Raw genomic sequence first — 12800 nt, 5'->3', positions numbered from 1 at the left:
TTCAGAGGCGGGTGAAGCGCCTTGGAGTTCTGTCTCGAGAGCACATGGCACATGGATGTCCCTGCTGCACAAGCAGCTGCTCCAGGAATACACAATTATATCACACACCTAGAGTCATTGCTAGCACTTCTTTCTCTCTCTCCTGAATTTTCAGTTAGCCAGCTTGATTTTCCAGTGTTCATCCTTCTGGTTCTTCTAGGTCCTGGTGCTGTGCATTTAATTCTCCACGCTTGCAGCTGCACATCTAAAATTCACTAATGGCGATGCTGAGCTTTGCTTCAGCACTCCCTGAGCTTCCAGCAACATATTTGTGGTTGACTCAGAACTTAATTCACATTTTTCAGCACTTTGAAGGACTACAGAATTGCAGTTCTTCCTTTCTGTGCCCCTTGGCAGATTCACAATACAACAAAAGCCATTTACTGATCGAGTTTGATGGAAAATATCTGTGTATTCCTGGGTTTTCCCCATGTATGTAGTAACTGCATAGGAAATGAAATCATCTCCAGAAAGGGAAGTAGTATTGGAAGGAAAAAAAAAAAAAAGAAAAAAGAAAGAAAGAAAAAGAAGAAATGGACAGGATGCTGCCTGAAACATTGTCAGGATATTCAGGCTACTCAGCATGCAGCGACTTCTTCAAAGAAAAAAGAGACTAGCTTAATTGCAGTAATTGCATTTTTAAGAAAAAAGCTAATTGCAATAGGATTACTCAGGGACTTTCCAGTATTGCAGTATTGTAATATATGGTATCATCATGTATTGTCTTTCCTATTAGATAGATACCTTTTTTCATTAATCATCACATGTAACTGAAAACCTATTACAATACACGAATAAAAGAGTTACTCAGAAAAAATATTTTATTCAGTGTGACAAAGCCAAGACTTCCAGGACTAAGCAGGAAGAGTAGTTGAGAATATGGAGAGGACTGGAGAAGATCCTTGGGAGTAGCACTTGCTTAGGCTCCCTTCCTTACTCCCTGCCCTCCTCTTTGCCAGCCTATATCCCCTCAGCTGTCCCAAAACTAGAAGCCTGTGTTCTAGGGTTTACCAGTTTGGGAGGGAAGGATAAAATAATGACAGCTTTTCCAAAGACATAGTATTTTCAAGCATTTTATCAAAGCAGAATTAAAAACTCTATGGTTCATTCCACGGGCATTGCAATTCTAATCACCCTCTTACTGGTGTAAATCAGGAATAAATTAAAATCAATGGAGTCACACTTCAGCATTGGATGTAGATCCAAAGAGAACAAGGTCCTGAATTCAGAGGAACTGGGATGGTGCAAAGCACAACAGCTATGAGCTATGAGCTATGAGAAAAAGAGGGTGCCTTGGACACAAACTCCAACATCTACTTTCCCTGCTTGGGAACACTGTGCTGGAAGATAATGATTTTTAAGGAAATCAAACTTATTTTTCTTGTCACTGGATTTTCCTCTTCTTTCTTTCATTTCATGTTGTTTCATTCCCATATGAAATGGAAAGCCCCAGGGAATAATTTACATTATATTGATTTGTTGGGAATTCCTGCCGTAGAGAACTTCCTTTAACTCCAGTGAATTTTGTTGCACCTATCATGAGTTAGCAGCAGGTCAAACAAATGCTTCAGGTATGACCTGTTTGCCTTCTCCCATTCCTCACAGGTATGTAACAGCAAACCAGAATACTTGTGGGACAGGGAGAGTTTGCACTTTGGATTTTTTCCAAGCACTCACAAGTAGCTCTCTAGATTTTTAAAGGCCCAGTGGTACAAACATAGAATTCATATTGTTTTAAGCCTCCATAGACTGCCTGAACAGTTACAGCACTTTTGGAAAGTAACACTATGTGGGTATAAAGTATCTTGGATTTTGTGAACTTAGCATTTAAAATACCATTGTTCAGGAGTGTAAATCTCTGCCTAACTATCTTGGTATTTGTACACTGAATCATATCTCCTTTGCACACTAACTTCCTAGTGCACTTGCAATTCACCCTGGTGCTTTGGAAGAAAAGGATGAAGCTAATCCTTAACTCTTCAGAAGAAAGCGACTGGACATTTTAAAGTAGTGATTTGTAATCACTTCCCACCCAGATCAATCTTCTTCATCAGAGGTAGATCCTATCTCTGTATGACTGACTTATGTCTCTGGGGCTGATGTTTACCAAACCACCATCAGCCAAGATCTGAGCTGGCTTGGACAGGTACAGTTAGAACTGCAAGTATGTTTATACCTTCAGCAATTCCTAGGGTGTGTTCTGAACTTCAAAAAGTTCTACTCTCCTTCTGCCATTCCCACCTTACTCTCTCTTCAGTATTAGGGTTCAGTGGTTGTTATTTCTGGGCTTGGATTCTCTTTGCATTAAAGGCATATCCTCCTCTTGATTTGAGGAAAGGTATTTGTCATTGGATTCAATGAAATGTGGAAATTACTCGTGTATGTCACTGTTCCTCCTACTTTCAGCACAGAGCTAATTTCTTTTTAGAGGAAGGAATATGATTAGAACTCAGGAACTGACACACTTTTATTTAGCATGAACTGCTGCATTGCTGACTGACACAGACCATCAGTGGTCGATACCAAACTCAAATATCTGAATATCTAATGTAGATTACGGATACAAACCCACAGCAGGGAGTTTGATTTTCCCCAGCACCTTTTTCCCGAAGGTCTGGCAATACCTGTTTGTTAGGTCCAACCAGTGGAGGTATCCAATCCCAGTACAATTAATCAGGAAACTATCCATTATGAGCACAGGGCATGGAGCCGAATGTTTAATCACCCACAGAAAACCATATCCTTCCCCATTCCTCTGAAGTGCAATAACCACCTAAGAGCTTGGAAACTGCTAAGAGTCATGGTGAGCTTTGATTCCAGACACTGTTTTATCATTTTCATTTCTGAAGTGACATGTGTGACTGCATACCAGCTGGCAGCCTTCCATAAAGTTCGTGCCGTCAATCACACGTATTCTTCAGAAGACATTTCTATTTCTCCTAGAAAACCCCCATGATTTCAGCAGCTTTAGAGGACAGAAACTCCTTGGTGGGTAAGATGTCCTCTAGACAAGTTTCTCATAGACTGTCAGGGAGTAAATATGAAATGCAAGACACCTAGGAGCATTTTCTTCTTGGTTAGACTTCATGCTTCATCTACTTTTTGGCTTATATGAGGTTTTAAAGATTCTTTCCTAAAAAGGTTTTCCCCACGTATTCTAGTTTTACTCTTCTACCTGAGGCATTTGACAGCTCCAACTCATCTCCTACTGCACAGGAGCTTTATTGCTACTCTCATGTTGAGTGCACCTTTGGTGCTGATTGCATGTGGAGTGTGATGAGTGACAAAAGTCTGCATGAGCATAGCAGGCCTAGAAAGCTCCTACAGCTGGGACACAAACAGTTTTCAGGCAGTAGTGTCTTAAACAGCAATTACCAGGCCTGTAGCAGTGGTGGTGCACAATTATTGGTACTTCAGGATTTGGTTTGCATTTTAGTGAGAGTGATGTGACAGTAGTTTTGATCAAGGAACAGTTACTTAACTACAGTTTGAAAACAATTTCCTTCCACCTAATGTTGCAAGATGAGCAGGATGTTCACTTGTTGATTTGAACGTCACTGCTCACCTTTCACACGAGATCCTGAAGTACATTATAGACGTGTGGGAAAGGGAATAGCTACAGATCACACTTGAACTTGCAGCCCTTCTTATTATAAAGTTCAAGTAATAAAGCTTCAATTTTAAGGTACTGAATTGGACAGGAAACAGAAAATGAATTCTGGAGTGTGTTTGTGCAACGTCATTAAATTTTTTTGTCTTTTATGTCTGCTTTCAGGATAGACTCAATTTATTGACCTTCAAAGCCCTGAAATATACACTCAGAATGACAAAGCTGCTGTATTCTTTGTTGCTCTGGTGTAAGCAATCTTGCCATGATGGACAGTCAGATCCTGTCCAAAGCTTTCTGTTACAGTAGCATTTTTCATCATGTACTTTCTGGATTGGGTGTTTTGAGATCCCTGTTTACAAAGTTGTGTGTCATGGTCTGAACTCATCCCAGAGAACTCTGAAAATAATCCTTGTAATTCTGTATAAGCCATTGCATGTCCTATCCTTTTCACAACCCATTCCAAAAGGAAATACCAACTATCATGGTAATCATTTACCAAAAGAAATTCCAGATGAAAAGCATGTGTCTGGAGCAGAAGGCATAAGAGCAAAGTAATTTGGTTTTTAAACACATTTTTGAGTAATTATGTGATTTTTTCTCAGTAAGAAACATTAGCCAAGTGGCAGAAGTTCAGACAACTAATTGTCTTCCTTCTGAAGATACCCAAAAATCATTTTATTCTTTAAGCAGAACATTAAGGGAAGTTATGTTCCACCATTGTGAGTTCCTCGGAGCCCTCCATTATTTGCTTGTCTTTTTTCTTCTCTGAATCAAAGATCATTCCCAATCTACAGCTATTGCGCTGTTTTGCTATGTTTTTGACAGACTAACCCAGAAAGGAATAGTGGTTCCCCTTAATATGCAATCAAAGTGGATTTTCAGTGGAGGACTTTTGGGACTGACTTTGAGACCTGGGAATAGGATGGGCTGAGATTCATGAGGTGCTCCTCATTATGGACAGGTTTTCTTCATTCCAGTGCTGGTCATTTTGCTTTTAGTGTGGTGGTTCTTCTTTTGCGGGGGTCCATTTTCTAATCTGGAAATTGACACTGGCGGTGAAATAACTGAGGAGATAGTGCAAAAGCTAGACTGCAAAGGTGGAAAGAAGAGGCCAGGACTGGAAAAGAAATAAAAACATCTGAGTGGCTTCTCCAAAACTGTGTGTCTCAATTAGTGTACACAGCACAGCCTGGAAAATTATTTACTGTGATCCATTGCATGAAGCATCAGACACACTGTATTAGGTGGCAGAAAATATCTGAAGGATTAGTGGCAATGGCTCTACAGCCTTTATGAACCAAGGCACCATGAATTTAAATTATACAACACAATGGAATTTCAACACACAATGCCATTTTTATCACAGAACTAACCTTACTAACGTATAGGTCACTTCATTTCATGACAAGTTTGGTCACGTTCACTCTTCCTGCTAAGAGCAGTGGGCGTACATTAAAGAAGTGCTGGGTATCTCTGATAGCATGCGGGATCCATGAATTTCAGCAGCAGCTAGCAAGGGGATGAAGCATTCAGTGCTGCTCAGGAAGCAGTCAGACCACACTGGCATGACTTCCAGTGCACATCTTCTATCCCAGCTGGAGCATTGCAGCTACAGCATGGTGCTGCATGCGACTGTGATGGTACAGAGGGAGAACAAGCGGGCTGGAGGCACAGAAGCTGCTGTTGCCCAGGGGAATTGCAAAAGGCCAGTACATTGCACCTTGGCTACTTTTCAGGGCCTCATCCTCAAACCTGTGAGCCAACCATCACCCATTTCAAAGTGATTAATTGCTGGTGTGTCCTAAGGGCATTTTCATGTCATTCCTGTTCTTGGAAGGAGAAACTTGGTAATGACTTCCAGCAAGACAATCAAATCCTCCCTGCATCATGTTGCAATGTCCTGGTATTGCGGTGTCATCTCCGGAGCCCTGTGTGCAGCGTCACCTCTGCACTGATGGCACGCACGCAAGGACAGTGTCATTTTGGAAGAGATGTGGTGGTCCCTCTCTCAGGAGAGCAGGGCACCATCCTGCCTGGGAGCAGGAATTTTCCCTAAGGCTCAACTCAAGGATATGAAATCACTTTGTGATATGCCTATTTTCTGGTGTAGAATGTGATGCAAATTTCCTCAGGCAAGTTAACAGTCTGGCCTTTCACATTTAAAGTTGTACCATTGAATAAATGGCCTGATTTTCACATTTTTAATTATAGTTGAAGTCATTGGTAATCTGGGAAAGCAAAAATCAAGAGAATTCCAGTATTTTGCTTTCCAAGTGCACCTGTGAAAGGACTGCAGTGGATTCAGTCCTTGCAATGCAATGTTCTGCATGGACCCATTAGAAATTTTCAGCTTTAGACAAGTCCATTGTGAAAGAAAATTATAAGGACTACCAAAGACAAATGCAGCAAGTAAATTACATTTATTGCATGCATATGATTTGGAAGATGGATAGATTCAGAGAAAAGATAACCACGTGCCTAAAGTGTTAACCTGGAACCACGGAGATTTCAGTGCAGCTCTTGGCTTTGGAGCAGGGGTTTGTGACTCTGAGATAGCTGACTAAGCCAGGATTTGCCAAGTCCTCATCAAAAATGAGAGTGTCATCCTCAAAGGTCCTGCCAGAGTAAATTAATTACTGCTGAAGACTGAAGTTTTATTTCCTTGTGCCTGACTTCTCCTCAACAAAATTACATGGCTGCACAGATTGAAGGTACCTGTCTCCCAGGGGATGACTTTGAGTTACTGAAGCTTTCAGAATAATTTCTAGAGGTTCCGAAAAAGAAACACTAAAATATACAGTATGGAGAAAGGCTAGCGGCCTTGAGAACTTCATGATTAATATTTTAATTTTTATATATATATATATATATGCATTAAAAAAAAAAAAAACCAGGAGTAGAGGATTGCCAAAGATTACTTGGATTAAATGAGGAATTGGCACAATTCTCAAACACAAGTAGTACAGACCTTGGACAATGTAAGTGATACTGGGTTTTCTTTCTTTTAAAAGTAGGGTTTGGGAGTTACCAAGCATACTTGGAAGTATGGATTTAGAAGACCTTTGAAAGAAACATCAACTTTATTCTGTATGTTTTGTGTGAAACAATACAAATTATGGGTACAAAATCTTATCTTTAATGTTTCAGGCACTTTAACCCTTTAAAAAGAAATCATGTAAATCTGTGACTCAGAAAAAGTGTCTTGCTTTCTTTCTTTCTGGGACAGATCTGCCTTATAATCTTTTGGAAAGGATTCAAGCAATATATTTCACCCTCAACACATTTCATAACCAAATAAACTACCACAGAATAAAGGATTTGAGGTGGATTATCATTTTGTTCCACACCTTACAGCCAGGAAATTCAGCCACCAGTGACACACTGGTTTCAGTACAGCCCGTTTTGTTTTCCTAGTAGGGCTTGTTACAGACACCACTTGAAAGCTGAACTTCCTGCTTGAAGCTGACACAGGTATCAATTCTTTAATGAAGGATTTGCATGATGTATTTCTCTTGTCTTCTGCATTATTTGTCCTAACACATTGTTGGGGATTGCAAGGGTCTTATTCACCCCACTGAAGTCACTGAGGTGATTTCCCTGACCCACTTTCCTCTTCTGTAATCTGATAATTTTCCTCCCATCTCACATGCATTTACAAGATCCCCGAAGTAAAAAACACTGTCAAGATTTCCTGTTGGCATGTGATGTATTCCTTTCTTGTGGGCATCATTCACCATTCTTTGGGCTTCAAAGCTTTAATGGCTCTGTTTCAGAAGGTGTGAAAGAGGTGAATATAATAAGCATCTGATCATTTAATATTTCACTTCAAAAGGTCCAGGATGAAGCACCAGATGACCAGACACCAGTAAGAAGGGGATGATATTGCAGAGTACCAACTGAGAATGTTGCTGCTTGCAGCAAAACTGAATTCAGAGCATCCACTTGAAAGCATCTTTATGTGTCTTCCCTGCCTCTTACATGAATCACAATATTTAAATTTTTCCACTTTTTTTTTTTTTAATTGATTTTACACCTTCAGTGAGAGAGCACCCAGGAAATACTACCAGGAGTCAGTGCTCAAGTTTGCAGCAAGTGGGCAAGTCTGGCAGATGGATATTGGGGCCCAGGAAAGACCAGCTGCTCCCTAAAGCACTGGAAGCCAAGCAGCCAAACCCAGCAGGCTGGGCAGGCACCTCACTGCCCAGGCTCCTTCCCAGAGAGCCTGAGCAAGGAGATCGTGGCAGGCCCAGAGAGCACAGCTGGGTTCAACCAAGGGCCTATATCACCAGCAAAGTTCAGGGCAATGAGGCAAGTCCAAGGACAAACCAGAAAACCAAGTGACAGGGCAGGCACCCAGATCAGTGCCATCCATGGCCAGGAAAACTCAAAGCTGAGGTTGAATCCAACACAAGCACTCCTCCAACAAAGTTCAAAAGCAGGAAAATTGCCAAAGCCCACGTTTAAATGAACTTGTTGGCCCATGGGCAAGAGGGGATGCATGGAGAGGCCCAGGACTATGAAGGTAAGTTGCTAGAGGAGTTTGAGGGGTCATGAAAGCATTTAGCTGGAAATACTGAATGAGGAAAAGACTCAGTGGACTTTCCTCTTTCAACTTCCTTCAGCTACAGACTGCAAACAAATTTCAGCATGTGATACCTTCTTTGACCTTTCTGCATGTCTGATTTTTTCCAAAATCCTCCGAACAGAAATAAAACTCAAATCTTAATCATTTCTGAAACAGCATAGGTAAAATACAGAAGCTTTCCTTCAAGTTACAGCACAGCAGAAAACCCTTTTCTGGATCTCTTGGCCTTCCTTCTTTAAATGACAACTGAGTTTTAGACATATATCCCCGGTTTTTTGGTTTTTTGGTGGGTTTTTTTGTTTTGGTTTGGTTTGGTGGTTTTGGGTTTTTTTTTGGTTTTTTTTTTTTTTTGTCTTTTGTTTTGTTTGGTTTAGTTTTGGGCTTTTTTGGGGGTTTTTTTGGTTTTTTTGTTGTTTTTTTTTTTTTGTCTTGAATACATGCCTCAATGTAAATCAGCCTTTACTACTTTCCTATGTGAGTTTCCTTGCTCAGTGTGAGAAATTGAACAATTTTAAATCACATGTGCTTGCTCTAGGTTTGATGTTCTGTCCCTTGGCAATGGTGGCAGAAATTACCTAGTGTGCTTCCTGGTCCCCCTGTTGGCTGCAAATGCTTTTGATTTTTCTGAAAGCCTGGATGTGGTGTGATTTTCAGAGTGAAACCTCTCTTCTTTTTGTAAACCATGTATATTTGAATCTGGGGTACTCAAAGTCATGTCAGCGTTTGGAAAAATTCTTGTCCATGGATTTCACTATTTTTTAGGTTTTTAATATTAATACTTCAGTCACTAATGGAGAAGTTTTAGACTAATCTTATTCATGTTCCCAAGTGAGAGGTGTTACATAGAGGCAGCTCCTTACTATTAATAGCTACTGCACCTTCTTTCCCTGGGAAATTGCTTTTACTACTCTAGCAAAAAAAGATTGAAGAAGTAGTTCCTCCTGACATCACACACAATGAGATTAAGTGTTTTCCTGTACATTTTGGTCTGGTATTTATTTTTGAACAAGGTACAATACAATAGCAGGGCACATTGATAACCACCAGCAGTGTTGTCAGTGAAATGCATGAGACATGTATAAAAACACCAAAAATAAAATGGTTGCATCTTGTAAAGGCTTTGAAATGCACATTTAAAAGCTTTCCTATTTATTTTCGGGTTCTGCCACAACAGTGTCTAAACATGGTCTTGAATTGTGGTCTTGAGGATTGTGTTTTACAGAAATAGAACAAACTGATGCCCATGTGACTTTCAGAAATGATGACAAAGAGATACTCATGTTTTATTTTATGAGAAACAGATTAATTTCTGAAGCTACCCTGGAAGTAACCTGCAGCAGCAAGTCCCTGCGTGCACACACAAACCACCCAGGAAATAGCAAGCTGCTGACTGCCCAAGTGGGCCTTTTCTCTTGAAGACATATGCTGCATTGTGGTGTTAGTCTGTTTTGAGGTTTGTGCTCATAACATTTTGCTGTGTCAGTTTCAGACACATCAGCCTGAACCCGGAAATTGTCAGGTTATCTTGGTGGGTCATAACTGATGAGAAGCTTCCAATTTTTAATGAGGTGCCATTCAGCAGCCAATGCACACAGTGTCCAACAGAGAGGGAGAGGCAGCAGCTGGGATAAAAACCAGTTCCTACACTTCCTGCAGGTGACCCAATGCTGGTACACCTCCCAGTACCAGTATCTCAAACATTTTAGGTCCAGTTGACAGGGTCCCTGTTTATGTGTTTGCAGTGTTTGATGGGAGGGGACACTGTTTCTTGTCTAGGAACTCACAAATCTGCAAGCTAAAAGAAAGGATATTTTCCTGTTCACAACAAGGGCAGAAGCAGCATCTTGCCCTTAGGACAGAACAGGCTACACTGGCCATGTCCATTTCTTGCTTTGTCCAGAACTCAGCACTTTTGGTGCAGATTTTTTCCTTTAATAGTATTTGGCTTTTCTAGGAATACTGGGATTTCTCTTCCAAGTGCTTCTTTAACACCTTCAATCAAGCAGGAGCCTGTAGTATCATATTGTCCAGGACCAGTTATCTTTCCTGTCAGTGACCCACTGTAGAGTTTGTAACCAAAACTGAATCTTTCATTGCCTTTTCCTGCTCTTCCTGCTCTACTGTGCAGGAAGATGTACCAGTATCCCTGAGGATGGACTCCTTTTTTAAGTTCCATATCCACTCTTGCAGCCTCAGACCCTACAGGGGCAGCCCTTTGGCAGGGAAACACTGGTGTGGGTGCTCACCATGTGCCACACGGCGTGTGGAGGGCAGCTGCACGTCCGTCCCTCCTTCTCTGTTCTGCCGCGGGTCCCTGCATAAAGCGCAGCGCAATAAAATGTAGCAGCAGCGCTTTTTAGGGCGGGCTAGTTGGGAAGTCAAGTTTTCCCCGTGTGTGTTTGAGCGAGGAGGTGTACGACAGACGTGTCAGGCAGTGCTCGGAACACACAGCTCCGGGAGCACCGAGGCTCATCCCGCGGGCACGGCGGGAACCACTCCGCGGCCCGATACGCGGGTGAGCAGCACCCCCTCGTGTCAGCCACGGCACCGCGCCCCGCCGTGGTACAGACAGTCCAAAAGCAGAGCCAAAATCTGCCTCTCTGGCTGGCCCTGGTCATGAACACCGAGCTCACGCCGCCCGAGCTATGTACGTACGAGAAGGTTTTGCTCTCACGTGGGAGCTACCTCTGGCATTTACTGCTCAATGCAGTTCATGTTTCTTCAATAACTTAGGCATAACATTTCATGCCTGAAACTGTGTCCGTTCCTGCACCTGTTAGAACCTGTGCTCTCTGCACAGACCAGGGGCAAGCACAGCTTCCAGGTAACAGTCCTAATGACAGTCTGAAGCTTTTCAGCTGATTGACCATCCTCTTGTTGGAGGTGGGCTCTGTCACCCAGCATCCTGTGGATTCCTCTGTGCTTTTTAAAAGCCAGGGCTACATCATCTCGGAGGCTGACTCTGCGCTCCCAGTGTGTTCAGATTCTTCACTTGTAAAGACATGTGTACTGGCTAGAATAAAGGTTTTGCCCATGGGGCTGAGAATGACAGATTCAGACGGATCAAATTCCAAATTAGAAGACACACCCTCCAAAAAACTTCACAGGGAAGAATCTTTCCAGAATTTCAGCATCTCCTGAACATCTATTGACTTGTTTATATTGCCTTACACAGGCACAGGCAGAACTCGTAGTCCAAATCAGATAGTGGTTTGATACTCCACCACGTTCCATGGCCCTCTCATCTGGATTCATTTTTCCAAAGCATCTCTATGCTAGAAAGACATTCAGATGTCCTCAACAATCAAATCAAAGTTTAGCTCCCTTAATTCCCATAAAGCCTAGCATAGTTTGGTAAATGTGTGAGCCAAACATGAAAGAGGGTTTGGCCCTTCAAATTAGAGACTCTATTGTTTACTTCAATGCTGCTGAAATGCCACCGCCTCTGCCCTGGAGGGGACATATAAATGCCACCATAAGCTCTAGGACCCTAAGAATTTGGGCCTTGAATATCTAAATGAGAAGAAAAATTTGATCCATACAATCAGACACTCGGGAGAAGGACACAAATGTGATGCCGTAAGTATATAAATTAATTTATTCTTGGTAAAATGTGCTCAACAGCGCAATGCTCCAAGGGGTTATTTGATCCTGTAAGGGAAAAGCAGCATTATGGAAGGCCAGGAGTGACACAGTGCAGGCAACCACAGTGTCTGCAGGGTGATTTCCAGTGGAAGACTGAGCTGAGTTGAGGGGTGTCTGTGTCAGAGCATGAACTTGCTTAGAGGGGAGTCACAATGGTCCCCTCAACACACCCAGCTGAGGGCAGAACCTCATAGAATCAGCCTGATCTGTTCTGCTTTGCACTTTCTCCTTCCCAGTGCCCTCTGGGCTCATGTTTTCATGACCAAATTAATAAATAAGAGCCATGGATGCTTCTGGATCATCTGCTCTACTGTCTGCATAGATCTCTAATGCACAGATATTACATAGTTCTCTCCATGAACAATTTTTCTAATGCTTCAGGGCTGTTGCTAGCCAATATTCACTACAGGAACTTTTTTTTAGGTCTCAGATGTGGCTGGTTTCACAGCTTCCCGGCAGTCTGAGGTATCAGTGGAGGGATTTGTACTCAGCAGCACACAATGCAGAGCTGTGTGCCATGCAGAGCCAGGGCACACGATGTGAAGAATGCCTGCAGCGCACAGGGGCTGTGAGTGTGGGAGCGTGGGCTGCTCAGGCACACTGGCACTACTGCCATTCCCCAGCGCCCACCAGTCTCTGATCCCCTGCTGCACAGGCAGACCTACAACAAGAGAGAGCTGTTTATCACCCTTTTATTGCACTAATTGTTACAAGTGTAAGGATCACTGGTGCTTATTTAAGCGTGTTTTGCTGCAGGGACAAACTGTCCTCTTCTCTGTACAGAAGCTTTGATGTGTAACACTTTTCAAATTGAAAATGCATATTTATACTTCACCTAAATGAGAAAAAAATGACAGATTATTTTGGAAGGATGTCCCAGCTATAGCAAGTGAGTCTGCCCTTCCAGGAATGATGGTAACA

The 12800-nt window shown here is 42.2% G+C and overlaps 1 long non-coding RNA gene across 1 annotated transcript in view; it reads left to right on the top strand.

The window, feature by feature from the left end:
- The window catches only part of LOC137472785 (uncharacterized), a 32761-nt gene extending 24807 nt beyond the window's left edge, over nt 1-7954 (top strand). The window contains exon 3 of the long non-coding RNA XR_010998416.1: nt 7689-7954. This is a non-coding gene — a long non-coding RNA (uncharacterized lncRNA). The remainder of the gene's footprint in view (nt 1-7688) is intronic.
- The last annotated feature ends 4846 nt before the right edge of the window (nt 7955-12800 follow it).

Source organism: Anomalospiza imberbis, chromosome 4 (genome assembly GCF_031753505.1).
Source record: "Anomalospiza imberbis isolate Cuckoo-Finch-1a 21T00152 chromosome 4, ASM3175350v1, whole genome shotgun sequence".
NCBI lineage: Eukaryota > Metazoa > Chordata > Aves > Passeriformes > Viduidae > Anomalospiza > Anomalospiza imberbis.
Note: the sequence above shows the minus strand (reverse complement) of the source record. Positions and strands in the feature narration are given on the sequence as shown.